The following is a 10,572-nucleotide window of genomic DNA, read 5'->3' on the forward strand; positions in this document are numbered from 1 at the left end:
CACAATTGATGTGTGTATGGATTGTGATAAGAGTTGTATGAGCCCCTAATAAAATGATTTAAAAAAAAAAGAAAATACCAAGGGTTCAAGTAGAAAGAAAATGTTTTGAAAATGATGGCAACAAATGTACAAATGTGCTTGACACAATGAATGGATACATAGATTGTAATAAGAGTTGTATGAGCCCCCAATAAAATGATTTATTTTAAAAACAAAGTGTGGAGAAGCCAGGACGGCACTTGATGGCCTAAGGTGCACCTGACTGAAGCCGTGGTCTTTTCAACTGCCCCTGTGCATGTGAACGCTGGACTCTGAATGAAGAAGGCGGAAGGAGAATTGTTGCACCCGAATGGTGCTGCTGGAGGAGAACATTTGAAAGTACCCTGCAGTGCCCAAAGACAGACAAGAAGTCTGTCCTGGAAGTCTGTCTATGGTCAGAGCACCCTTAGAGGCGAGGCTGGCTAGACTTCATCTCACATGCTTTGGGCATGTTGTCAGGAGAGACCAGTCCCTGGAGAAGGACATCATGCTGGGTAAAATAGACAGTGGGAAAGAGGAAGGCCCTTAAGGAGATGGATGGACACAGAGGCTGCAGCAATGGGCTCAGGCACAGGAACCATTGTGAGAATGGCGCAGGATTGAGCTGTGCTTTGTTCTGTTGTGCATAGGCTCCCTATGGGTTGGAACTGACTTGATGGCCCCTAACAGCAGCAACAACAACAACAAAACTTGAAGTAGCAGCATAGGCCGGGACCACCGCCTTGTGGTCAGCAGCCCAACGCCTTTGCCACCGGGGCTCCTGGGCACGTGGAAAGTGCGTGCAGGATGATGGTTCGCATCCAGGACTCGGGAAAGGAGCCCCGTCAGAGAGCTCAGAGATGGGGCTCAGGCCCCACTGTGGGGCGTCCTGAGGCCCAACTCAAACCCTTCGCCACCAGGAAAGGTCCCTAGAAACTCTGCTTCTCTCCCTCCAGGTCTCTGGTGGCCGTGGGTCTCCCTTGCCCACCGAGCCCCTCCTGTGGCCAGTGGGCCCCTGAGGACAGAGCCTGCACCCACACAGCCCTCGCTGGGCTCACCACTCAGGACCCGGAGAATATGACTGAAGAAACGGGAGGTTTCCTTGGAGACTTGACTCTGGATCCTAGTCCACAAAGCCAGGAGGGCTTAGAAAAAGGAGCGGGTACCCTGGAGAAAGGGGGCCGTGAGCGCATAGGCACTGAGGTAGGAGGCACGATGGGGCTGCAGCAGGATGTGGTCTTTGGGTACCATTGGAGAGGTGGGAGTTTGCGGGACAGGGGTCTTTTTATGCCTGGTCAGCTCTTTTATAGCACTAACTATGTGCTGGACAGGCCGCCCTGGTGGCATAGTGGGTTTACACATTGAGCTACTAACCACGAGGTCTTGTGTTTGACCTCACCAGCCACTTGTGGGGGAAAAATAACGAGTTACAGTCCTGGAACCTGACAGGGGCATTTCGACTCTGTCCTCCAGGGTGGCTGTGAGATGGAATTGACTCATGGCAGTGAGTTTGGTTTGGGTTAAGGGCCAGACAAGACTCTAACGGCTTTACGTATAACAGCGTATTCCATCCTGGAAACAAACCCTTGGAGTAGCTTTGAGCATCTCCATTATACAGATGAGGCAACCGAGGCACAGATAACTGCAGCACCTTCCCAAGGTCGTCCAGAGGGCCCAGAGCAGAGTCGGGGACTTCCCAAGGTCACACAGTGGGCCCGGGGGAGAGCCGGGCTGGTTGGGCACAGCCCCGGTCAGCTAGGCTAAGGAAGAACCACTCCTGCCTGAGGCCAGGAAAGCCTGTGCCTCTTGGCTGTTGAAAGCCTCAGCTCCAAACAGCAGGGCCGTGGCTCAGGAGGCCAACACAGGCTGAATGCCCCCTTCGCCCAGTGGAGGTGCCTTGTGGCCAGGCTGGTGGGTCACCTGGAGGATCCCAGCCCACCCAGGGGACCTTGTGCAAGGGATAGGAGTAGTTTGGGTTCTACAACCTCTGAATCCCCTAAAACTGGAAATGCGTGCTGTTGTTGAGTTCATGCTGATGCTACAGGACAGAGTGGAAGGACCCCCTCGGGTTTCCAAGGCTGGTTCTTTATGCAACCAGGAGAAGAGCAGGAGGGGAGAAGAAGCCTGTCTAGAGAGCATCTTGGTCCTGCACAGCAGCTGGTGGGGTTCCGCTTAACTACTGTGCCACCTGGCTCTTCCAAGGCCTCCGTCGGCCCGGCCACCCTCTCTTCCAAGGAGGTCATCTTGAACTTCTGGATGGATCTGCCCTCGGCTGTCAGGAGGTGGAGAGCTGTTCGCAACCTCAAGGCTGTATAAGTTCACAGCTCCCATCGCTGGCTGTGTCTCCAATTCCCAGGCCAGACCCTGACAGTTAATCGGGGTACTCAATAGGTGTTTGTGATGGCTGAAGGGGGGCCGGGGTAACTGGATGAGACGAGGGTCCTCAGCCAGGTTGAATTGCACCTTACCTCCAGTTCTGGGAGGCATGGCTCCGGGCTTTCCTGGCTTGTCAGACAGCCTTCTCTGGACCAGCCTGTGAGTGGACAGGGTCCTGGAACTGGAAGCTCATTTTCCAAGGGAGCAGAGGGAGGGGAGGCCCTGCTGGAGGAAGCCACGTGACTCCAGCTCTCTTCCTCCATGCTGGGTCTGGTCCAGGCAGTCTGTGTACCTTCTCCTTGGGGGCAGCCAGGTCTCAGAGGTGCCTCCTCCCTGGAGCCAGGGGGTCTGGCCCAGTCCAGTGCTCTCTTGGGCCTGGTGACAAAGCTTCTATCTAAATTTAGTTCTGTTCTAAGCCTGGGAGATTTATGGGACCACAGCTCCTGTGGTCACTGCCAGTGACCTGGGGAGGCCCAGGAGCTCCCTCGCTACCCTTCCCTCTCTGCTGCCTTGTGTCCAAGGTCAGAGGAGGACTCCCGGTTCTCCCATCCATGGGCTTTCACTCAGCCTGAGCTGGCTCTCTGTCCAGGGGGCCTAAGAAGGAGGAAAGTCCTGTTCTGTCCTCAGGGAGTGTTCAGTCAGGGAGAAGGAGGAGGGGTGGTGGTGGGGGAGACTGAAGGGAGGAGGGAGGAGGGAGAATAGAGGAAGAAAGACAGCAGAGAGGAGGGGCAGACAGAGGACATGAGAGGGGTGAGTGGGGAGAGCCAAAGACTGGGGTCAGGTGATGGGAGAACACAGGGGAAAGGGGAGGGGGAGACCAGGAGGAGGTGGGGGAGGAGCAGGGAGGAGAGAAAGATGGAGAAGGGGGAAGCACAGGATGGGAGAAGGAGTCTGTCTGCACAGCCAGGATGGGGCCCTGCAGGAAAGGCTGCCAGTGCGGGAGGGGAAGGCCCATTAAAGAAGGACTGTGTTCACGCTCTCCTCTTAAAAAAAAGAAGAAGAAGGACTGATCATGTTCTGCACAACAGAGCAGGCTTCCTGGAGTAGAAGCATTTAGATACCTGTTTCTACTGTAGTCCAACTTACATTCGGAGCCCTGAATTTGCAGAAGGATATGGCTGACGGTGGGAACACGAGATCCATTTTGAGTGTCCACCTAGATCCAGCCTCTACTGAGTTCTTTCTGATCCTTGAGGGGTGATAGAAACAAGTGTGTTTGTTGGCCATCCTAGGGAGGGGGCCTCTTCAGAGACTTGATGGAAATGGGGTACTTGAGTGTCATGGTTATGAGTCACTCCCTGTCCTTTACCAGGGCTGGTCTCTCCTAAAAACATTTCTGAAACACAGGAGACAAAGTCTCACCACCGCCGCTTCTATTCTGGCTGTGTTCTCCAAGACAAGCTGCACCGGACCCAAGCCAAGGTCTTTTTTAATGGGCCCATCTGCATGGGAAAGTTGGGTGGTGAATAAGGAAGACCGGAGAAGCCATGCCTTGAATCATGGTGCCGGTGCAGAACGGCCTGCCACAAGAACCAACACGTCTGTCTTGGTTTGAGGAGCACAGCCAGATGCTCCTCAAAGGCCACGGTGGCGGGACTTCATCACATGCACTTTGCACATGTGACCAGGAGAGACTGGTCCCTGGAGAAGGAAGTCGGTCATGCTTGGTAAAGTCGTGGGGTGACGAGAAAGAGGAAGACCTTCGACAAGCTGGATTGGCCCAGTGGCTGCATCAAGGGGCTCAACCATAAGAACCATGGGAGGGTGGCCCCAGACCAGGATGGGCTTCGCGCTGCTGCGCAGAGGGTCACCATGCATCAGAACCGACTTGATGGCCCCAAACCACAGCAGCTCTTGTAAAGTGCTGTTGCTTGGAAACCCTCGATAGGGTTGTCAGGAGTTAGAATGGACTTATTGACAGTGAGTTCTTGTTTCTCCATTGTTCCTGAAAACACTCCTTACAGACCTCAGTGGGGACCTCCAGGGCCCTTCCGCAGCAGCCAGGGGACATCCCACTCCCGCAGCGTCCTTTCCTCGCTCTAGCAAGACGATAGAAAGACCCATTGGAGCCATCCATGGAAGAAGGAATAAATAAACTCCGTGTGGAATATCACACATCGCTAAAGCATCATGAAACTGTGACACACCTCACAATGCAGGTGGGTTCCGGGGGGCATTTGGCAACAGTAAGTTCAAAGAAGCAAAAGCCAAAGCAAAACCTCACTGCCACGGAGTCTGTTCTGATAAAGACCACACACCGCTAGAGCAGGTGGAACTCCTCTACGGGTTTCTCAGGCGGTAACTCCTGAGGCAAGCAGAAAGCCTCATGTGTCTCTTGTGGAGTGTCTGGTGGTTTCAAACTGCTCACCTTCCGGTTTGCAACCCAATGCATAACCACTATGCCACCGAGGCTCCTCGCTGAGTGAATGTCATCCGTCACTATAAGGACAACTCTTGTATGAGACCACTCATAAAAGAAGAAGAAAAAATCAAGATAAAGGCTTTCACACCCAAAACTCCAAAACAAAAACAAATAGGCTTTGATGGCTCCCAGGGGTAGGGGGAAGGGAGGCCCTGGGCTAGAAGGTGGACCGATGTTAACCTGGGAGAGGGGAAGATAATATCCTATGAGACACAGAGAGAGAGAGAGAAACAGAGGTAAGAGGGCACAGGGGAGGCTATTGGGAGGTTTGATATGTTGGTTAAGTTGTTGGATATAAAAATAATGATCTAATTCACAATCAAATTAAAAAAAACGAAGTAACCACCCAGGAAAACTCCCAGGCCTCTCCTCCAATGGGGTCCCTGAGCCCCAAGCCCAGCATCTCCCCATCAGGCCAGCTCTCCATTATCCCAAAAGCTTGTGGTTCCTGGTCTCCCCTCAGTCCTTCTCTCCCCTTCCGTACTCAGTGGGGGGTTTGAGTGGATATACAGAGAGAAAGGAGGGAGGATAGAGAGGGAGAGGTAAGAGACACCTTCGTCCAGTTACTGCAGAGGGAGCTGGCCAGTAGCAGCCCCAGTAAGGGGCCTCAAAATTATCTCCCTTAATGTTAACTCATCAATTTGCCTAAATGTCACTCCTTTTATAGTTTACTTTTAAAAACAAGTCTGTGGGAGCCAAAACACAACCTTGAGTCTATCCCACCTTAATTCCAAGACTATCTCAAGAACAGATCTGATGCATCAAACACTAATAACAGGAGACCTGATGCGTTGTGGGAGAGCATAAAGAACATCATTCATGAAGAAGCAAAAGGTCATCAAACAGAAAAGAGAGATCTAAATGAATGTCAGAAGAGACTCTGAAACATGCTCTTAATGTAGAGTAGCTAAAGTACATGGAAGAAAGGATGAAGTCAAAGAGCTGAATAGAAAACTTCAAAGGGCAACTCAAAAAGACAAAACCAAATGCGAAAATGAAACGTGCGAAGGCCTAGAATTAGAAAACCTGGAGGGAAGGACATGCTCAGCGTGTCTGAAATGGAAAGAACTCAAGAAAAAGTCGTCTTGAGTTGCAATATGCGTTACTCTCTAGAGAAACAAAACCAGGACACTTATAATGATATGTGATCTATGTAATACATACATATTATGATACATATGGATAGGGTAATCTAGTGAGAAGGAATACAACAGTAGCCCCCACAGCAGTAGAGAGGGCTCAGTTCACCTCACTTTCATGGAACAGTTGATATACTGAAGGTCCTTCAACTCACGCTGGCTGCTGGGCGAAGGTCAAGGAAGCAGACCAGCGGCCTCTGCCTGCAAGCAAGACGAACAGAGTTGGCCACAGGCAGCCGACATGGCGGGCTGCAGAGCAACAGAAGGAAGAGGAAGATAAGCTGAGGAGTAGCGGAGGCCGGTAGCTGCGATCCTAGTGAAACAGGTCCTATGGGAGCCTGGTTGGTACAATAAAGCTAACTGTTACGCAATATTAAAAGAGTCTATGGGCAAAATATCGTATGATGCAGGAAGCATCCAAAGAAGACAGAGGGTCAATGTCCCAAAAAGAACTAGTTGGCATGTCACCTTTTCAGGAGCTAGCACCTGAGCAAGAACCAAGGGACCTGAAGGAAGAAGTTCAAGCTGCACTGAAAGCATGAGCCAAAAACAAGGCTCCAGGAATTGATGGAATGTCAATTGAAATGTTTCAGCTTGAAGCACTGGAAGCATTCACTCATCTATGCCAGGAAATTTGGAAGATTGCTACTTGGCTAATTAACTGGAAGAGATCCATATTTGTACCCATTCCAAAGAAAGATGATCCAGCAGAATGCTCAAATTATAGAACAATGTCATTGGTATTACACACAAGTAAAATTTTGCTGAAGATCATTCAACAAAGGTTGCAGCAGTACATTGACTGTGGCCAGAGGTTCAGACCAGATTCACAAGGGGACATGAAACAAGAGGTATCATTGCTGATGTTAGATGGATCGTGGCTGAAACCCGAGAATACCGGAAAGATGGTCACTTGGGCTTTATTGACTATGCCAAGGCATTTGACAGTGTGGATCATAACAAAATATGGATCACCTTGGGAAGAATGGAAATCCCAGAACACTTCATTGCGCTCATGTACATGGATCAAGAGGCAGTTGTGTGAAAGGGATAAAGGGAAACAGCATGATTTAAAATCAGGAAAGGTGTGCGACTGGACTGTGTCCTCTCACCAGACTTATTCAATCTGGATGCTGAGCAAATTATCAGAGAAGCTGGCTGATAGAAAGAAGAATGGGGCATCAAGAACAGAGGAAGCCTTCTTAACAACGTTTGGTATGCAAATGACACAACTTAATTTGTTGGGAGGAGGACTTGAACACTCACTGATGAAGTCCAAGGATGGCAGCCTTCAATATGGATTATACCTCCATGTCAAGAAGACCAAAATCCTCACAACTGGATCGATAGACAACATGATAATAAGTGGAGAAAAGACTGACGTTGTCAAGGATTTCATCCTGCTTGTATCTACGATCAATGCTCATGGAAGCAGCCGTGGAGAGATCAACATATGAGTTGTATTGGGTAAATCTGATGCACAAGACCTCTTTAGAACATTGGAAAGCAAGGGTGTGACTTTGAGGACTAAGGTGCGCCTGACCCAAGCCACGGTATTTCCCACTGCCTCATCTGCATGTGAAGGTTGGACATTGAATACAGAAGACTGAAGACGAATCAATGCATCCGAACTGTGTTGCCGGAGACAAATTTTGAAAGTATCATGGATGGCCCAAAACACAAACCTATCTGTCTTGGAAGAAAAGTAGGTCCAGAGTGTTCCTTAGAGGCAAGGATGGCGAGACTTCATCTGACATACCTTGGACATGTTGTCAGGAGAGACCCGTCCTTGGAGAAGGACATCATGTTGGGAAAAGCAGCAAAATAGAGGAAGACCCACAAGGAGGTGAATTGGCACAGTACCTGCAACAATGGGCTCAAACACCAGAATTGTGAGGGTGGTACAGGACGGGGCAGTGTTTCATTCTACTGGGCAGAAGGTCAGTGGGGGTTGGATCCAACTCAAAGGCACTGACAATAATAACCACAAGAGAAGGGAATCAGAGTCAAGCTATATGGTTCAGACCATGGCTCGGCCACTTAGCCACCATGAGACCTTGACCAAATGACCTCCCTTCAGCTTCCTCATCTGTTGAATGGGGACAGGAATGGGCTCATCTCCCAGGGCTGTTGTAAAATTTAAAATAGGGACTGTGGGTCAGTGCTTGGAACAGTGACCAGTGCACGGTATGTCCCATGAAGCTCTTAAATAAAATGAGCAAAATACAGATGCTCTTGAGGTTCTCTCTCCCTTTTACTTGAAATGACATCTTTAAAAATTTAGAATTTTGACTATTGTGATGTGAGGCAAAATGGCTGAGGCATCAACTCCTTGATGGCCTTTTTATTTTTATTTTTATTTATTTTATTATGGCCTTTTTAATGGTTGAAATTAGGGAAAATAGAAAAAAAAAGACAGCGAAGAGGATAGAGAGAGTCCCATAATTTGTAAAGTGCTGCAAAGGTGAGATTAGTGAAGAATACGAAATTAAGTAGATAGCACCCTCAGGCAAATGGGCTTTCAAAAGATCCTACCACATCAGCAAATTGGAGCAAACCAACACCTGAACTGGTTGATTAGATTTGAAATCATGCAGGAGAAAGTTACATCTTGGGGAAAATCATTAGGTGACTTCACACGCAGCAAATGGCTCCCAAACCCCATGTCCTGCAGACCCAGGGGACATGGGAACAAGCGTGCAGGGGTGCAAGGCTGCGACCTTATTTAGGCAAGGGCTCTGGGGGGTGGCGGCCTCTCTGTGGAAACTTCTCTGTGCGCATCCTCTTTCTCTGCTGGGCCTTCTCTGGGGGGACAGGCTAGAGACCCGAACCTGACCTGGAGGCCACAAAGCCAAGTCCTGAGACCCTCGGAGGAGATGCTCTCACTGGCCAGAAGTCTGAGGGGCCAGTGGTCTTCACAGAGCGGGAGATGAGTAGTTGAAAGGTTAGAATAAAGGGCAGTGAAATCTGCTAATTTTTTCCCCCCAGAACTCCCTCTCTGTGTATCAATCGATGGTCCTCCCTTCCCAGATCATAAGCCCAGCGGTTGTGGCGCTGACTAACTCACAGCGACCCTGTGTGTCTCAGGGGACCTGGGCTCCCCTGAGTTTTCAGAGGCTGATTTCCTTGGAAGTAGATGGTCAGCCCTTCCTTCTGAGGAGCCTCTGGGTGAACTTTGGTTTCGGGTACAAGATAGACTCCGATCTCAAATACGATTTGAGGGGAATTTGTAGTAAGCCTTAAAAGGCACAAGGACACAGAAACATCATCTGGATGAGGGAGGCGATTAGCATGAAGGCAAAATGGTGTCTGATTGGGATGCCAGATCCATAGGGCCTGGGACAAAGGAGCTGTCGCAAATTCATGGTTGGTGGCAGATCAATACATCGCAGTCACAGGTGGGACCACAGAAGCAGGAACAGGAGCATGATTGGGACCGGCACACAGTTGATAGCAGGGCGTACAGGATTCATCCAGGACCTTACCGCCAAGGCCATCAGGGCACAACTAATTGGGTGTGACTCCTGACCATGCAGCCCCTTCTACTGCCCCCACTCAGGGGATCTCCATCAAGGGCATACCCAAGCAAGCCCCAATCGACTGGCTGATCTTTTTTCCAACTTGAATCTTCAACCTTTGAGTTAGCAACGAAGGGGTTAATAATGTGTGCTACCTAGAGACTCCTTCCAGAATAACAAACAACCTCCCCCAAACAAACTAACAAACAACCCCCCCCCCACCATTTCCAGAGTTGATTCTGACTTCTAGCAACCATGTATAACAAATACAACAGCCCCCCTGGGTTTCTGAGGCGGTAACTTTTTTACAGGAGCAGAACTTCCTCAGAGAGGCAATGGGTTTCAACTGCTGACTCTGCAATTAGCAGCCTAAATCATAATCCACTAGGCCAGCCACTGGGGCTCCTTTTCTGGAGAACCCCCCAAACCCAAACTCACTGCCCACGAGTCAGTTCGGACTCAACGACGATCCTACACACCCGAGAGAACTGCCCCTGTGGGTTTCTGAGACTGCCTCTTTATGGGAGGCAGAAGCCTCATCTTTCTCTTGAGGAATGGCTAGTGGTTTCAAACTGCTGACCTTGCAGTTAGCAGCCCAATGAGCAACCACTATGCCACCAGGGCTCCTTCCTGGATAACAGGAAGGAGCTCTGGGGTTTGGGTAAAGCACTTGGCCCAGGTCTGGCATCAAGACCAGCCACCCTGTCACCACACTATCTCCCCCAGCAGCTTCCCACAGGCAGGGAGCACGGGGCTCAAGTCTGTGAGGGCTGGCCCAAGGTGTCCTCTCCTCCCAAGCCCGAAGGACCCGTTATAACTGCCAACCAGATCAGGTCTCTCCTGCTCCGGAGCGGCCCTGGGCCCGAGAGGTAAAATAAGATTCCCACACGGCATCTGACGTCCCAAGGGATCTTGAGGTGGGGCCTCAGGGCCTTCGCTCACCCAACCCACTCCCTGTCCCACCCACGTCCCAGCAGACCTCCCCCAGCCCCACCCCCAGCCTTCCATCAGAACCTCCCAGACCCCCAGCCAAGTGTCCTTAGTTGCCTTGATGAGAGCTTGTAAACAGTGCTTTCTCTGCCCTTGTGTTCTTCCTGCC

The sequence above is a fragment of the Echinops telfairi genome, unplaced genomic scaffold (genome assembly GCF_000313985.2).
Source record: "Echinops telfairi isolate 266 unplaced genomic scaffold, ASM31398v2 ScPeMD7_23;HRSCAF=83, whole genome shotgun sequence".
NCBI classification, from domain to species: domain Eukaryota; kingdom Metazoa; phylum Chordata; class Mammalia; order Afrosoricida; family Tenrecidae; genus Echinops; species Echinops telfairi.